The sequence below is a fragment of the Rhinolophus sinicus genome, linkage group LG05, assembly GCF_036562045.2.
Source record: "Rhinolophus sinicus isolate RSC01 linkage group LG05, ASM3656204v1, whole genome shotgun sequence".
NCBI classification, from domain to species: Eukaryota; Metazoa; Chordata; class Mammalia; order Chiroptera; family Rhinolophidae; genus Rhinolophus; species Rhinolophus sinicus.
Window position 1 is genome coordinate 3,243,984 of NC_133755.1, and position 17,545 is coordinate 3,261,528.

At 41.8% G+C, this 17,545-nt stretch overlaps 2 long non-coding RNA genes across 2 annotated transcripts in view; one reads left to right on the forward strand and one right to left on the reverse strand.

Annotated features, from left to right (window-relative positions):
- Nucleotides 1-17,545, reverse strand: part of LOC141571494 (uncharacterized) — a 338,814-nt gene that overhangs the window by 171,680 nt on the left and 149,589 nt on the right. The window lies entirely within an intron of this gene.
- LOC141571805 (uncharacterized) lies at nucleotides 6,993-13,443 on the forward strand. Its single transcript, XR_012496862.1, has 3 exons — nucleotides 6,993-7,381; nucleotides 7,830-7,915; nucleotides 13,074-13,443. It is a non-coding gene; the product is annotated as an uncharacterized LOC141571805 (long non-coding RNA).

The window sequence follows — 17,545 nt, forward strand, 5'->3', positions numbered from 1 at the left end:
TGCTCATTGGCTAGAGATCCAGCAGGACAGCAAGAGAAAGGAATTTCACGCATCTACCAAACGAGTGTTTGTATAGACAAAGGAGACAGACACATGCACATTTCATTCCTATGTGTACGTGGGGTTACCACCATCAGCAGCTACAGCTTCCGCCCTCCAAGCCACGTTGAGTCTGCTTTTCTGGAGAGAAATAGCTATAGTGAAATACAGTGTTCTATTTACCTCCACATCCCTGCATTTCACAGCACGTGTCCCAACATTCTGCTCCTAGTGTTGTCATGGACTGAATATCTGTGTCCTTGCAAAACTCCTATGTTGAAACCCAACTCTGGTGTGGCCGCATTTGGAGAGGGAGCCTCTGAGAAGGAGTTAAGGTTACATGAGATGATAAGGGTTGGGGTCTGATCAGATACGATGAGTATCCTTATAAAAAAGACACCAAGGATTGTTCTCTCTCTGCAGACACCCAAGGAGATCATGTGAGCACAGAGAAACATGGCGGCTGCCTGCAAGCCAAGAGGAGAGGCTTCAGAATGAACCCTACCCGGCCGGCACCTTAGCGTGAACTTCCAACTTCCAGAAATGTGAGAAATACATTTCTGTTCTTTCATTTTTGTTTAAGTCACCCAGTCTGTGGTATTTTGTTATGGCAGCTGTAGCAGATTAATACAAGTGTTGCGTCCAAAACTTGAATTGTTCTAATTCAATCTCTGTGCTATTTTTATATCTAAAAAGGTCCTTGACAATCAACATCCCAATGCAAAAGCATATCATATACAATAGAGGTAATAATTAATATTGATGTTCCATATAATTTCAATTATTCTTGTGGTATTTTGGCATTGGTATAACTCTCAGAATTATGATTTTTATTAGTATCTTTTGTCATGAAGTGGTACAAGTATTTATTAAACCAAATATAGAATTTATTTTTGATTGACAAAAATGAAACATTTGCAAATAACTTCTTTAAAAGATAACAGATGACCAGATTGAAATAAGTCTTAACTGGGAGACATGGGTGTTTGATTACATTAAATAGACTTTAAATAATTATAGATGTGGGGATGTAAAAAGGACAAAAATTACTTCAAAAATTTAAGTTTGAGCTGCTGGGAGAATGATACTACCACTGGCAGAGCTCAATGACTGTAGAATGTGCTGTGTGTGTGTGTGTGTGTGTGTGTGTGTGTGTGTGTTGGCAAGTGTGGGGGACTTTGGGAGGGAAAGGTACATTCAGTGGAAATGCCAATAAACAGGTGGTGATGTGATATTGACACCCACCCAAAATTATCTAAGGATAGAGTTGGAGTTTGCCACCAGTAGATGTTATAGTTAGTTGTTGTAGGAAAAAAAAAAAAGATCTGAGAAGAAGCACTGGAGGAGTTTCTGATCCCTGGTGTGACTTGGAACACAATTCAAAGGAGTAAATCATCAAACAAAACCAATACAATTGCTTAAAGGAAGAGTGGGGTCCAGGGCACAACCCAATGGTCTTGGAAGAACCAAGAAGAGCCAGGTGACTTGGCAAGTCATCCATCGTTAGCGCCTGGAGAACGCAGACACTATGCACCTGCGTGTCTCTGAACAACGCTCTGTGCAAAATGCAGTGTTCTTCTCTGCAGTTGTCAGTGGGCTCACCATGATGACAGTGGTAAAAGTCCTATTTCAGAGAATTCATTCTGAAATCACATGTAATCTATGTGTGAGCCATGGTTTGGAGAAATTTGGTGATTTTTTTTTTAAGGTGACTAGCTGGAGATAAGAAGAATGGAAATATGCCTCTCAGGTTAGAGAACAGAAAATGCTTTTAAGCTTTGTAGAAAGAAGTGGCGACTCAGACATTAAATACTTAAGAAAAGCAAAAAAAAAAGTGCGTAGAATAGAATCCTTTAATACAGGTTCTGACACAGGTGAAGCAAAACAATTTACATCTCCATATATCTGGAACCTATATTCAAACATTAACAATTTGAAAAGTCATTGTCTCTTTTAGGTAGGATGTGAAGATCCTTCAATTTCAGTTCTTTAAATTCAAGACGTTGCTGACACCATGTGACAAGGACTTCACCAAATCTCTACGAAGCATCGTGGAGAAAAACCAGAATGGCAAAGAACTGCTCTTTAACTGAAATGTGATGGCTATTTTTGGATGCACTCTCTAATTAATAATCAGCACAAAATTCCAATCACTTAGATGCAAAGCAGAACTCATGCTTTCTAAATAATTAGAAATTCTATAAAACACAAACATCTAAGTCTCTGGAAAGCCAGTCTCTCTGAGTTACAAATGAATCTCGTCTGCCCAGACATGGAGGATGTGCATGTATGAACATGGACTTTCTTAGATTGCTGAGTCTTCTTAATTTGAGCGTGCCTTTATGTCCGTGGCTATAAGACACTGGTGTATTGTGTCTTTGATCACAGTGTCAGGGCCTAAAAGATCTATGTGGCCTTTACTTTCAGAAAAGAGTAAAAGCTCTTCCTGGGAAAAGGTATCCCTGGAAGCCAGCTGCCTTTCAAGTCACAACACACGGCATTGTCTCAGGCTGCACAGATAACAACAAGCCTCCATTTTTTCCCTTTCTTATGGTGGTACAGCCAGATAGCACTTCAGTGATACAAAGAGTTTCTTCTGGGCTATATTACCTTGAAATGAATAAAACTCAATGCATTATTGTAAACACGGAGATGCTCTGATTTGGGCAGCACGAGGGCTCAGTGTAGAAGAACCAGAATGTAATAATGGTAAAATGAGAGGGCTGGCCATAATGGATGAGGAGGCGAGCTGGAGAAACCAGCCAATCATTGTGTAAGACAGGGACACTTTTGTAAGACAAAAGGAGAATTGCATTGGCTGAGTCACCTTGGATCTCAAGAGTAAATCATTTCAATCAGACCTCTCTCAATGTATAATAGACTCAGCCTGCTTCAAGTCCAGGCAAACCAGAATGAACAACGTCTATAAAAGCCATTGACTGTGGTTAATACATCCCAAATCTCGTTTGCTTGGGTCCCCTCTCTTGTCCTTGCAGGACATGTACGTTTGGCCACTCTTACTCTCACTCGCCTCAAGTTCCACTTCTTACCCTTTTCTACTGCTTCCTCTGATGGGGGCTGACGTGCCCATCCATTGGTTATGTTCCCAAGAAGATGCTAAAATTGAGACAGACAAGTGACACAAAGCTACCCTCTTCTTGGTTTCATCCTGTCCACACCTAGTTTGCTTTTGTCTTCCTGGTAATACCCTTGGCTCCATTCCTTGTCTTCAACCCTGAATTAGGCAGTCATCTTTACTCATTTATTTATTTGTTTTTCTTTTTTTCTTCTTCTGGTTTCCTTGAGGAATAATTGACATGCAACACTCTAAGTTTAAGGTGTGAAGCATGACTTGACATACAATATTGCAAAATGATTACCACAATAATTCTAATTAACATCCATCACTTCATATCGCTACAGACACTTTTTCCTTGCAATGAGAACTTTTAGAATCTACTCCCTTAGCAACTTTCAAAAACACCACCCAGCAGTGTTAACCCATCATGTGGGCGTTATATGCCAGGACTTCTTTACATTGTAACCGGATGTTTGCACATTCTGACCACCTTCTCCCAATGTCTCCCACGCCCACCTCCGCCTCTATCAACCACCAATCTGTTCTCTGTTTCTATGAGTTTGTTGTTTTATTAGATTCTACACATGTGAGGTCATGCAGTACTTGTCTTTCCCTGTCTGACCACCCGGCCCCTTCTCTTAGCAGCGTGAACCTCAGTGGGCCTTCACGGGTTTCAGCTTTGCTCCTCCCTCTGGCCCAACATCCTTTATTTTGCAGGACTCACCTCTTTCTTTTACAATCTCCTCTGTAAAGGACAAGAGCGCCAACATTATAGTATTTTACATGTATCCCCAAAGAGATGTAAAATTGACCAGAACTTGGGATCTCTGTTTCTGTTCCATAATCTTCCAAAGGGAACTCAGTGAACTTGGAACCCCAGCAAAGCACTGGCCAGCCCAGTTCTGGGAACGAGGGACAATTAATGAAGGTCATATAGCGAGTTTTAGAGATCATCCAGGTAAGAGCTATTGTCCAAGGAAGTTTGGGAAAGGCAGACTATTCACGTCCTGGATTAGCATTACCAGGAATACGTTTGTTTTTCTCCTGTTCCTATCTGTGCCTCCCTCTTTGTGCCGTGGGAATATGAGGAGAGAAATCTGCTAGTGTCTGTCAACATCTGTAGTGTTCACATGCGCTAGCCTTCGCTGTTGAATGTGCAGGATCACTGACGATGTGCTTACAGACGATGTGGTTGTGAAGACAGGGAGGATGCCTGTTTGTAGGGAGCATATGGACAGTGGAAGGGTGTGCAGTTAATAGTTACGCCAGGACAACACGTGGGAGCTGGGACCGTCCCAGGAAAACCGGGATGTAATTCCTTGCTGTTTATGATGTTTGTTAAAGTGACAGAGAAAGAACAAGCTCCTAGTCCCATCTGGACTTCAGCAGCAGCATACCTTGGGCTTCCCCATAACAGTGGGAAACGTGTTCCAGAAGATGCGTGGGTCACTATCGTTTTTGAGGCATCGACCAGTGCCAGCTTAAAGGTGTGACAAACTAGCACCCAACTGAAGTCGGAGAACAAACTCTGAAAAGGCCAATGCATGGGGGGAAAATAGATGCCACCTGTGGTTCAGGAGCAGCAATGTGTCCACCTGTTAATGGTGGCGGGTTTGTCATTTTGTTAGTCAAGACATTTGCATAAACCAGCTATGGAGATGAGTCCCACTGTCATGTGTTCCTAGAAAACAGGAAAATAGTAGAAGCCCCACATAGTACATAAGACATATTAACTCATACATAAAATAGTAAAATACTTATCTGTAACAGCGACCTGACATGGCTCGTCTCCCTATGTGAGAATGTGCCATGTGTATCCTTCGCTTCAACACACAGAGGGTGGTTTTCCTACTTGCGATGCTATTATCTCTGTTTTCTCCATAAAACCCAATACTTTAATGACAACAGTCACATGACAACAATAATAACAGGTGCCATTTTGAAACAGCTATGTATGTCAGGCACTGTGCCCCGTGCTTTTCATGTGCCATCTCTAAAGAATTCCAGCCTCCCTCACAACTACATTTGGAGTGCACCCTGACCCCTAAGTCCACAGATGTGAAACTTGTGGCACAGAGTGGTTTAGTAACTGGTCTGAGAGCCCAGCATTAGTAGTAGACTACATACTGCCTGAGTGTGCTTGGGCTGTCACAACAAAGTACCACAAACTGAGCATCTTGAACAAGAGAGCCTGACTGTCTCACTTTGCTGAAGGATGGAGGTCGAAGACCAAGTGTAGGCTGGGCTGGTTCTCCTGAGGCCTCTCTCCTTGGCTTGCAGACGGCCACCTTCTTGCTGTGTCCGCATATGGTCTTCCCAGTGTGCTCACACCCCTACCCCCATGTGTCTTCCTCTTCTTGTAAGGACACCAGCCTTATTAGATTAGAACTCACTCTACCAGCCTCATTTTAACTTAATTATCTCTCTAAAGGGTCCACCTCCAAAGAGAATCACATTCTGAGGCAATAGGGGTTTTGTTCAGGGAACATAATTGAGCCCCTAACAGTCTCCCCTGTGAGATTCACATGTGGCCTGAGTCTAAAACCCACCTGTTCTCCCATCACACCTGGCCCAGCTACTGGAGACAGGGACTTTGCAAATCCGCAGACTACTGTCTCTATCGCCTAAAAGCTTCACAATTAGCAGAGAGGGGAGACAAGTCAACAGCTCACACGAAGGCAACGCAAAACACAATCCTAGCTAAATCAGAGCCCCCAGAAGACAGCGTGGCCCAGCGGATCAAAGTGCTGCCTCTGAAATCCAACTACATGAGTTCAGACTTTGGTTCTGTAACTCACAACAGATACAAGCAAAGTGAGGGTCAGATTCATCCAAAAATGGTACCTGAGAGGCTACCATGTGCCACGTGTTGTGCTAGGCTCTTGGCTCAGATCATACTGTATTAAGCGACCATTTAGTTAGTGTTCCAAAAATGAATGAGACGATTTGTACAAAGTGCCTGATGTTTCCTACTGTCCTTATGCAAGGTCTTTGCGGATAATCGACATTAGCTGATTTTGAGATTTATTTTTTACTAAAGTCAGTTGGATATAGGTTAGTGTGGAATGTTTAGGGTATGTATTTTTAATAATTCTTTCAAAGCAAGAATAAAATATTCATGATTAAATAAAAATTGGAGGAGGTGGGACTGAGCAAAGTATTGGAGAAAAGATTTTTGCTCGAGTAGCTTTTAAACACACATAAAGACCAACTTAAAACTGGATTCCAACTACAGAAGAGAAGAATTTGGACAAAAGAAAACAAAGAGATTTTTGAGGTAAGTAATCTGAAATCACCAACAAAGTTTGGATGTGATTCTCTGTCCAGATAGAATCTGCCTTTCTTCTTGTGGAAACTGTAGGTCCTGTGTAGGTGTCCTCTGGCCTTTCAGCATGAAGTATACACCGTCAAGATATCATATAAAATGGGGGGCTTCTACAGGCTCCACCAGCTGGCACAGTATCCGAGTGAGTGGAATCAGTCGAGGGGCATCACACAAGCTTCTGTGTGTATATTAATGTTCATCAGTTTTGAAACGGGCTCCAGGATTATGGAGAAAGGGAGTGTGTCTCACTAGGTCATCACAGTAGCCACATTTTCACTTTGAGGGTCACAGTAGTCACATTTTCTATGATTTTAAGGATATGAGATACCAGACTGGTTTCAGGAATTTCAGCTAAGACCACAGAGCCCAGGAGCTCTGTAAGGCATTCAGCTCACCCATCAAATAAAACAGTCGTCATAGTTGTCATGACAACAGCCTCATTCTTCCCATGTGAAGTATATTTCTTTCTCTGAGATGGGAGTGTTTACTTCATGTCTACAGGGAAGCTATAATTTTTTCTCGCAATAGACTGTTAGAAGGGCACAGGAGTAGAGCTCATGCAGCTTTCTTTGAGATTACAGTATGTATCTGAATCCACGCTAAGGTAACACCAAGCGCCTTCTTGAGACCCTCCTCTCACGGAAACCAGAGCCTTGTCACATCTCTTCTGAAAGTGTTATTTCTTCTGTTAAGACTATTTAAACAGACCTCATTCAAAGCCTGAGGGACTTGAAATGGCCAACCTTGTTCTTAGTCCTTTCGGAACCAGGTCATCCAGTGCCGGGTAATTAGGCTTTTACAGTTGGGTAAAGAATGAGTCTTTTTGATGCTGGCAAAAGGCCCCTAATTTATTTATTTGGAAATGATCACCTGCTTTTACTCTTCGAACTCCCACCCAGGATGAAACTCCCGTTGCTGATGAGATCTACTCAGGGCAGGTAAGTCTGTGCTGACACAGTAAATGTGAGGCTGTCTGCAGCTGTCCAGTGCCTGCTCAGTGTCTCTTATCCACCTCCTCCTGCCCCAACATGACTCTTAAGGACTGCTCATCCAGGAAAAACAATTTTCATCCAAAGGCAAACAATAATCAAAGAGGATCTTTTAAATTATTGGATGCATACTAAAAGAAAGATAGGAAAATGATATAGGAATGACAACCATAAATGCAAAACAATAAAAAAAAGTTTCCATATATAGCAAATAAAGATGCCATAGCTTTTAACGCATATAATTGAGTGAAATATTCACCGCCATGAAATCAGAGCTGGCCTAAGAAATACCCCTTTGCACATGATGTTCTCTGTAGGGTATTTATATAAAATAATAGGATTTTTAAGTATGGTTCTTCCTCATTATAGTCTTCTGTTTTTTCTTTTTTTTCCTTAGGTTTCTTTTGTTTGTCGTGCAGATCTCCAAGATGAAGGCACACATGTTCCCCAGCTGCTGGGAAACTGGCGGCTGATCACCACCAGGTAAGCACCTGTTCAGGGACTGCCTTGGCCCAAAGACGTTGTCTCCTCCAGGTTATAGCTGCTCCCCAGGAGCAGGCTGTGTCCAGTGACTGGTCCCTGGTACAGATGTCTGGTCCCTTTCCTTGGCGCAGTTCCAGAGCTGCCTAACTCATTAGCTGCGGTCTCTTGTGCATCACAGCTCAATGGCTCCTCCTATCCAACTTGCTTCACTACATCCCTGAGGGCACACACAACCCCAAACCCCAATCCCTCACATGCAAATCGTTCCTCTCAAAGACAATTTTCTGGAAAACCACACATAAGTCAGAAATTTTTAAATATCAAAATGCCTTATTATATAAAGTTAGTATCATCTCCTGAATACCGAGTGAGGACCATCGAAAGCTAGAACTATAGGAATTGAGTAGCGGGACATATCACTGTGAAGGAACGACCACTGTGAGCTCAGGAACTGAGGTAGCATGCATTAAGGGTGTGAAAGCATGAGTTTCAACTTGAAATGAGGTGACAGTCTAGAGAAGCGGTAGAAACAACAAACCCACCCGGCACTACCTCTGAAACTGTAGTTCCAGCCCCTTGTATCAATGACTTTGAGTCTCTGACTCTTTTAAGCAATACTGAGATCATTCAATTCATGACTTCAAATTTGGATACAGCCTTCAGTTTAGAACTGGCAAGACTGAAACCAACCTCTATGAATGTTCCCTTTTGGCAAAGCCTCAGACTAAGGCTGAATTTGACATACCGTTATTTTTATTTTAAATATCCAACAAGCCAAAGTCTGTCTGACCTTCAGCAGAGCTCCTGGGAGCTGTTTGATGTTGACAGAAAATGCGCCTTGGTACAGAATCTGTGGGACGTAGCATCAAGTAGAAAGGCTAACAGGCTGAGCATCTGGGAGGAATGTGCCTTCCACAAACACTTGGCTTCTGCATGACCAATCTGTTGTGAACACTGTGAGTGTTGACTGTATCAATAAAGATAGGCTGCGATGGGAAATGTTTGCTATTATTCAACAACACAACTGAATGCTCAGGTCAGAAAAAAGGGAGGTCACAAAAGTAAAGACGGCCATAGTGTACGAGGTACAAAATAGAGGCAGAGCTAATAAGAACTGGTGATTAAGGAGGATGGGTATGAAAGAGGTCAGGCATTGCCTTTCTTTTCTCCTTTCCTTCTTCATTTCTGTTGTTTCCCCCGCTCCCTCCATTCTTACTTTCTTGTAATGTACCAAGAGCACTTACAAAGCACATATGTTCTCCCTCAAGGAGCTTAAAGTATCATAATCTGTTTTATATAATTGATATTATTTTATATAGTTGCATTAAATAAATATTCAAATCACTTGTTAGGTGATATTCCAACATAATTTGATGGTGCTAAATAGTAAAGAGACTAAAAGAATTAGAACAATATGTTCATAACAAATACTATTTACATGGATTTAAAATACATTCTCTCATTTTGTAAGAGCACATACAACCACAAACAAAATGACATGCAAGAACCACACTGAGGTGGTTGCAAAAGTGAGGACAGAAAATGAAATTTAAAACAAGGGCTTTTGCACAAATCAGTGATGACTGTGAACCATGAACTGACGAATATCATGAGCCCAAACTCTGTACCTGAAAACACCAAAAAACAAACCAAAAAAAAGGTGAAAGGTGACTCCAGAGTGAATGTCACACACTCTCTAAGGAACCAAATGCTGCTGCTCTGAGTCCCAGCAACTCATTTCCAAGGAGGAAGACAGTCTCTGGTATATGTCAAGGAAGAAGGCAGACTTGGAAGGCCGTGTTAGCTGTTAGGGGCTGGAAAAGCTCCTAATCCTGGAATTGCTCACCTCCTTTTGTTACTCTGCATTATGATATAATTCATTACCACGAAGCCCATCAGTTGGAAGTGCAAAGTTCAGCGCTGCGCAACTATCACCACATAAAATGTTAGGATATTTTCATCACCCAAAAAGAATCCCCTCATCATTTTCAGTCATTCTCCTTTCCTGCTCCCCACCCTGCAGGCCCACCACTAATAACTGGTGTCTCTGTGGGTTTCCCTACGACTCTCCATATATGCAGCATAACGCAATATATGGTCTTGATACTGAGTTCTTTCATCTAGCATAATCTTTTCAAGATTGGCTAATATCGTATATTCTTGGTACGTAGACAAATAGAACCAGCATATCAAGTACAGACTGTATTTCCAGTATAACTTCTTACCTACTTCAATGATTTTGGTTATTCTTGTCTTTCTGAAAGAAGAAAGACATATGAGCATCGTCAGCATCTAATGACTTACCCTGGCTTGTGGAAGTCCACTGAGTCTATTAATGCCATGGCATATTGCCATATGGTAGAGGGGAGAGAGAAGAGGGAAATTGAAGTCTATTGTAAGTCATATTTCATAGATGGGAAGCACTCTGATATTCTCTCTATTTACTAGTAAAATGATGCTTATATTTCCTCAATCCCCTTTTATAGGTTATATACAAAATACAGAGGTCTTTTGTCCACCATGAAAGGAATTTCTCTCAGTTTAATTTGCCTCCTAATATTTCTTGAGATGTTTTATCAACAGAGCCAGCAGAAGATCGAGTGCATGAGTGATGAAGTTCTAGTCACACTCAAATACTTACGGTATTTCCTACACGTCATTGATTTCACCCCTTTCTCCCCCAAACCCACCCTCCCGTTATAAATATACACATTCCAAATGACCAAAAATTATTTGTTTTTGTTTTTTTTGTTACTCTGAACTCAAGTGACCGTAACCAATTTGTTGCTCCAGAACTTAATAAGGGCATGTATTCAGCCTGGCGTGTGGTAGCTTTCTAACCAGGGAGAAACGAGGAGTGAGAGGCAGAGGGCGGACGGATGGAAGGATTAAAACAAAGCAATGCACCATTCAGCAAACTGAGACTGTGAGATCTCTTAGCTTCGCCTACCTATCAAGGAAAATGTCTCATCTCATTGTTTTGTTTGCATTTATCGAGATGTTCTTAAGTGAGATATTGTCTCTTTTTTCCAGGGAAGTGTGATGCAAGTTGAATACTAAATGCAAAGCAATTTGGTAAAATGAATGTATGCAAACCATAAAAACTGTATTTTTATAGAGTTGATCTATCCATTGCCTCCAGCTTTTCCCCAGTGACAAAGGCACTCAGAAATGTCTACATTTACAAAAGGGGCCCTAGGTGCTAACTTTAAGCTGCCTTATTTGCTCTCACCATTCCTTGGTGATTTTCAGATGACCACAGAAGGCTCATAATTAAAACCTTAACACTGATGGGATTCGTTGCCACACTGAAGTGCAAGTGCCACAGTGTAGCGTTGGTGCTCCCAAATCTACAGTGCTGCCCATCTAGTTGTGTTTGCATGGAAAGTGCCCAAAGCTAGTTTTTAACAGACAATATATATATACACCATCAACATTCGGCCGATCCTAATAATAACTGGAAGGACTAAGTAGAAAGATTAGAAACAAAGCTATTAATTTCATTTTAGGGTCATCCAACAACACTCCTATGCTGAGAGTCATTATTAAGCTATTATCCAAATAGTAAATATATTTAGAGCTCTAATGGATGATGTGATGGGACCACCAGCTCCAGCATGGCTTGTGGCCATTGTGCTAATGAGGACGTGAGTGTTCACTCCAGCTCTCGTTTCCACCCACTACCTGTATCATTGTCAAGTAGTGTCAACGTTTAACACTCTGGTTCCCAAAGATGTTGGAGACATAAGGAGGAAAGAAATATTTTGGAAGATACACCAAAATGATACTGTTTCTAGATATTGTTGGTTTTAAAAATTAACCTTATTTCCATCATCATAATTTCTAGTGATGAGGGTTTTCCTGATCAAACAATTGACACAAATACTTCAGAAAAATCAATGAATATTGTTAAGTGGAGAAAGTGCTGAAAAATGTGTATAATATGCTCCTGTCCATTAAAAAATAAATAAAAAGAGGTGAATGATAGCATTTTGCAAAGCTTAAAATATGCATAACTAAGAGTATTACCGTGTTTCCCCAAAAATAAGATCTAGCCAGACAATCAGCTATAATGCATCTTTTGGAGCAAAAATGAATATAAGATCCATTTAGTATGATATTATGATATGATATGATATGATATGACATGGATATGATATAATATGATATAAGACCTAGTCTTATATTATAGTAAAATAAGATCGGATCTTATATTAATTTTTGCTCCAAAAGACACGTTAGAGTTGATTGTCCGCTAGGTCTTACTTTCGGGGAAACACAGTATTTACAGTTATGGTAAAACTATGAAAAGGAAAACAAGGTGAATAGACATTAAATTTAAGATAGTGATCACCTTTGGTGGGAAGGCAAGTATGGGACATAAGAGGGATACAAAGACAGTTTCAGCAGTATTTTTTTGTAAAGGAATATACCTGCACACACATACACATATATGCCCTCACACACACACATATTTTTGGTAGGCACATAAATAATTGGTAAGGGGATTGCCAATGGGGAGTGATTTGGAGGGCAGGGCTAGGAGGCTTGATGTTCAGGGCAAATTCTTTTGTGTTTCTTAAATGTTTAAATTTAAATATATGTGTTTTCAAATATCAAACAAACATTAATCAAAGAAACTAAGAAACAACAAATATATATATATATATATATATATATATATATATATATATATACACACATATATATATATATGCCTATACCTATATCTATATCATCTGTATCTTTACCTATATCATCTATATGAAATACAAAGCTAGAGGCCATGAGATCAGACATGATAATGACACAGTACTAAAATGAAACTAAGAACAATACCTAAAAAAATACCAAAACTTTGCTCTACTCCAGACATTAGCCTAAGCACTTATTACAGAGTATGTTTTTGTAAACCACCAAAACCTTATATTTCACAAATGGTATTATTTCCCCCACTTTACAAATTAAGAAACTGATATTTATGCAATCATATAACTTGCCCCAGACCATACAACTGGTAACTGAAAACGCTGAGACACTGAGATTTTCTGACACTAACCAACGAGGTCTACTCCCTGCCTACATGGAACTGAGTTTCTGGAAGGGACTTTGATACTTAGATGCTCTGACTGTGCTCTCTTTTTTCTTCCACCTGCAGGAATGGCAGGGACCACTCCTTTTCACCTGGCGCCTGTGGCTTCTTCTACAATAGTTGGTAATCCAATCATAAAGACAAAGCAAAGGTGGCAGAAAAATCACCACAATATTGGCAAGCTTTGTCAGTGTCAACCCCATAAACTCCCAACAGGGAGCGAGCTCCTCAGCTTGCCAAGAATTTGTCAAGGAGATGCATCGTTTCGGCTACATAAGAAAAAATGGGGGTGAGAGGAGTGGGGTGCTATCGGGCCAGTTTGCGGAAAACAGCAAAAGTGTGGTGTGTTGTTAGTACAGTAAATGACTTACCATATAAATTTATCTGTCCCATTTTTGTCCTCCTAGAATGCATTTTGTGGGGGAAATAAAGCACCATGGCATTTGACCAAACTCCAGAAAGCATGAGAAATGTCTTGAAAAGATAGAGAGTTCTGGAAACTTTACTATACTATCAGCCTTACTTTAGCATATTTATTTTTATTTTTTTTTAGCTTCATTCTGTTAAGAACATTCAGGGAATGAGAAGCCAGGAGAGCAAAAGAGGAAAAAAGAGGAAAGACGTTGAGTTGAGTGGTGATGGCTGGCCGTGGTCCACACTGCTGCCTGCTTCCTGCCAGCTCAGCTCCTCTGCCAGCTGGTGGCATACTTTTTGGGGAGGGCTAGAAGGTAACCCATGTGTCAGGGCAAGTCCCAGGCCAGATGGGAGGAGAGTGAAGGGAGAGAAGCGAGTCATGCATGGCTGGCGTCCTCACAGCCCCTTTCCCATTTGGCATGGAGCAGACATGGATGGATGGGAAGTCTGCAAGTGCGGGGAGCCCCACACACATCAGAAGCTCTCTGTTTCCCGACCACCATCTGGACAACTGTCGTGAAAACTCTGCACTCTGTTCTCTAAGAACTAAGTTTGAGGGAGCATTTCTCAGCGAGAAGCTTTTCACATGGCTGATATCCTAATTTATTTCACAGCTACGGGACAGACTATTAACATCTGCACTTGCTGAATTTTTAAGAAATCTGTATTTAGATAATTGACTGGAGTGCTACTCTTTGTCACATAAACAGCTAGTTTTGAAAAGTATATGATATTTAATCACCACCCTGGAGTACTTCCTCGAAGCTGATGCGTCTATTGAATTCTAAACTCCTCTGCAAGAACTGTTTTGAAGAAATGGATCCTTGACACAGTGGGGCTCTGACATGATACGTATTTTCAAGTCTCCACCGCTGATCTGCATAAGGACGCATCTTTTGACAAATATTCCAGAGCATTCTTCACGGGCAATTTCCAACTGCTTTAGAGAAGGGCTGGCACAAGGGTTGCAGTGCTGACTGAAGAGGGGGTTCTGAACTCATAATTATCTCCCAACTAGTGTGTGCTTGTAGGGTGCTGGAGCCCCCTCACGCACTGAACTGGGATGTACTCTGCAAAGCAAGCGATTCTGGAGCTGTTCAGTGAAATCTGTTCGCAACATCAATATACACAAGCTCCCACCCCGTGCGTGTACATTCAGAAGAGAGCGCTGGGCCCCTGCTCCATTCTAGCTGCTCCCGAGGTCCAAGGGAGAGGAGACAAGAAGTGATGGGAGAGTGGTCTTGCCGCCCTGTGCCCGCCTGGGCTCATTGGATGGGCTCGAGTCTCATGTGTTTTCCTGGTGTATATACCTATCTTGTCTGTGGGGAAAGAAAATAATCCAGCCAATCAGAGGCTGGGGTTACTGAATTTGGGATCACATACCCTGGACACTTCATTCCAAAAGATTTCAATGATGTTATCCTATTGGGATTCATGATTGAATACAGGCCAATATGGGATATAGAGAGGAAAACCTTGAAAATATATGACCTGTGATCACGGGTTCAATTTCACTGTGACAAAGAATAGCAGGCTAGTTATGAAAGGACTGTGGTTACAGGCGTTCTCCTGTGTTGGGTTCACTGAGCCTGGATCCCTGCTAAGGAAAGCATGTGGTACTTGGAGAAATCCTGCAGAATTCCAGTTCCTTAAAGCACGAATAAATTGTGGCAAGATATTTTTTTTCAAAAAAATGTCATAAATAGCTCTGTGATTCATGAGTTTGTCAATCACAATTCTTTGATAAATTGATAGCCAGCGCTGAATTTTCCTTGTAATCTGACACTTTTGCATCCAGACAAAGCCCCCAGGCAATCTAGGGAGGCGGTCTTTGCCTTGGTTTTAAAGGTTTAATATTCAGAATAGGCAGTGGCTGGATTCCCTCCCTTCATCCTCCTCCCGTCTCATTCCTCAGTTCTTCCCTCTGCTCACCCCACCTCAGTTCTTTTCTGCCCCCTGCTCTGGTTCAGTCAGATTTCCCTTTCTGTCCATTTCTGACACCATCTTCATCCCCTTCTTCGTACCCCTGTTTTCCACCCTTCTTTATTTGCTAGCCCACTTCCTCTTCCGCCCTTTCTTCTGCTCCCCCTTGATTTTTTAGTAATACCTGCTGTTTCATGGATGTCCAACATTGCTTTGCTGGAGGCCCCAACTCTTCAAATGATTGACGCCACTTTTTCCTCTCAACTCATCTGAATTCCCTCTGATCTTTTCATGCTTTAAAATCCTGAGTCTCTTTGGAGCTGCCTCCCTAGGAAATTCTTTGCAAAAAATAGCTGAATAAAAGAGCAGGCCTTGGCAGAGAAAACATTCGAGCAGGGTGTCTCAAACCGTAATAACCCCGACTTCCTCTGCTTCTGATCCCTCCTCTCCTCCATTTTCCCTCATTTTCTATTTCCTGACACGTCGTAAGATTTTTACACGTAACACATGTTCTAAATCATTTTGAAGGAGGCTGAACTGGGGAGTCGAGAAGTATGTCTTCTTGTATCTTGGCTGGATGGGGGGCTGTTTTCGAGTACTGTGCCACCTTTGAAAAGGCAAATACGTTGTGACTTCTGAGCACGAAAGTTTCCTCGGAGCCCGATGGGTGTGTTAGTTAGATGCCTGGACCCGGCATTGGGCTGCTCAGCGAACACATGGTCGTTGGAGACCACGGAGCTTCCTCATGCCGTGAACCTCTTCACCTTTGTGACATTTCTGTTTAATTGAGCATCTAGTAGATGTGATGAAAGTTGAATCATTTCGTGCTACTTATTGCCGTAATGATGAGAGACAGCTAAGAGTTGGTCACATGGTCCTGATGACGTTGATCCTTCCGGCCAGTGCCACCTCCAGCATGGTTCTGAGTGTTATTACAGTACTTTCATCAATAAGCTTCCGTTCATTTAGAGATCCGGTGCCTTCTCACTCACTGGCCTCCACCAGCCCAGCATCACCCAGAGAGCATTTCTTTAGCTCTGCCAAAAGGGGTCATGAGGAATGAGGAAGGTGCAGACCTTTGGAGTTTTTAAAAATTTGCTATGTCTTAGAGTTTAAAAATATTTACATTCATATATAAATGTATGTGCTATCCAAATACATGTGAGGTCTGATAATTAAATTCACGAACTCATCCTAGAAAAAGTGCTACATAACTCACTCCTGAATATCACTACGGTCACCTTTGAAATACTCCCCTTGGGAAACTACGCACCGACGCCAGTGCCTAGTCCACCCTTCAAAGCAATTTTGGAACTCTTTCTGGAATGGCCAACAGAGCTGTCATCATATTACCCTTGATGTCCTGAATGTCATCAAATTGTCTTCCTTTCAATATTTCCTTTATCTTCTGGTAAACAAAGAAGTCATTGGGGGCCAGATCAGGTGAGTAGGGAGGGTGTTCCAATATAGTTATTTGTTTACTGGCTAAAAACTCCCTCACAGACAGTGCCCTGTGAGCTGGTGTATTGTCGTGATGCAAGAGCCATGAATTGTTGGTGAAAAGTTCAGGTCATCTCACTTTTGCACGCAGCCTTTTCAGCACTTCCAAATAGTAAAGTTGGTTAACTTTCTGTTCAGTTGGTAAAATTCATAACGAATAATCCCTCTGATATCAAAAAAAAGGCCAGCAACATTGATGCAACAAGTTCAATAAGTATCGAGCAATTACAGCTCATTCATTGTTCCTTCCAGTTCAGATACAAGGTTGAATCAGCAGCCTTTTTATCCGCAGGAGGGTTGCTTAGTACCGTAAGTGACAATTTTACCATTGTCAGGTTATGGGGGGAGCTGAGCCAAGCAGCATAACTGAACGTCAGCCTGGAGCCACAGACCAGGTGCAGACCTGATGGCCCAGGGGAAAAGGCCAAGCCACACCTGGCCTATAGTGGGACCTGGGTCACTGGACAGTTAGTGACAGACAGGGGCTGGCTCTGGAACCCTGGACTCCTTACCCTGAACTTATGTTACTGCATCATATTCATGTGGAATATTAATAGAAAACTTACTCCCCAAAGAGCACCCACATCAAACACAGCTATGTGACCGTGACTACATTGTTCAAATATACTGATGGGCACGTTTTAGGAGACAGAATCCAAGGCTTTGTCCGCTTTGAGCTACATTGCATTTCCCACTGCCCT